General features: G+C 40.5%; 1 non-coding gene across 1 annotated transcript; it reads left to right on the top strand.

The window, feature by feature from the left end:
* The first annotated feature begins 206 nt into the window (after positions 1–206).
* Positions 207–313, top strand: LOC125494482 (small nucleolar RNA R71). Its single transcript, XR_007270730.1, has one exon. It is a non-coding gene; the product is annotated as a small nucleolar RNA R71 (small nucleolar RNA).
* The last annotated feature ends 420 nt before the right edge of the window (positions 314–733 follow it).

Raw genomic sequence — 733 nt, forward strand, 5'->3', positions numbered from 1 at the left:
CAATAAGGCATAGGCATCAACATCCAACTTTATCTTTGTAATAGTCGTGGACGAACTATGATAATTCTCTGCTAAGTTGGCCAGAAAATTATACCCTTCATCCACCTCCTCATCTAGGAAGCCAACCCCCTACAGATGAATCAATTGTACTCTTGATATGGGGTTGTAGACCATTGTATCATGCTTGGGTGATGAACCACTTGTCAAGATTGTGGTGTGGGTATTCTCTATACGGGTCCTTGAAACTATTCCATGCTTCCTTCAATGTTTCATCGGGTTCTTGTTGAAAGGTAGTAAGTTTATGTCTCAATTCTGCAGTCTTGGTAGGAGGATAATACTCTTTCAGGAATGCTTCAGAAATAACACTCCATTCAGTTGTTGTAACATCATTCAACCATTTTGAGCTTTGTCTTTCAAAGAAAACTCAAATACCATGACCTTCAACTGATCAAGAGTGACCCCTTGATGCTTAACGGTACGACAGAATTATTGAAACCGTTGCAAATGATTTACAGGGTCTTCAAATGGATGCCCGCCAAATTGGTTCTATTGGATCATATTAATAAGGGCTGGCTTGATTTTGAAGTTGGCTGCATGTATGTTAGACATAGTAGGGCCTGTGGGAACATTGCCAGAAGAAGGTACCCCATAAGACTTCAATGACTTAGGAGGCATGATTGGTTACGTTGGTTCTTCCGTGGATTTTCCCTGATTAGCAGACTACTTCTTCTTT

This window comes from Beta vulgaris, chromosome 1 (assembly GCF_026745355.1).
Source record: "Beta vulgaris subsp. vulgaris cultivar EL10 chromosome 1, EL10.2, whole genome shotgun sequence".
Classification (NCBI taxonomy): domain Eukaryota; kingdom Viridiplantae; phylum Streptophyta; class Magnoliopsida; order Caryophyllales; family Amaranthaceae; genus Beta; species Beta vulgaris.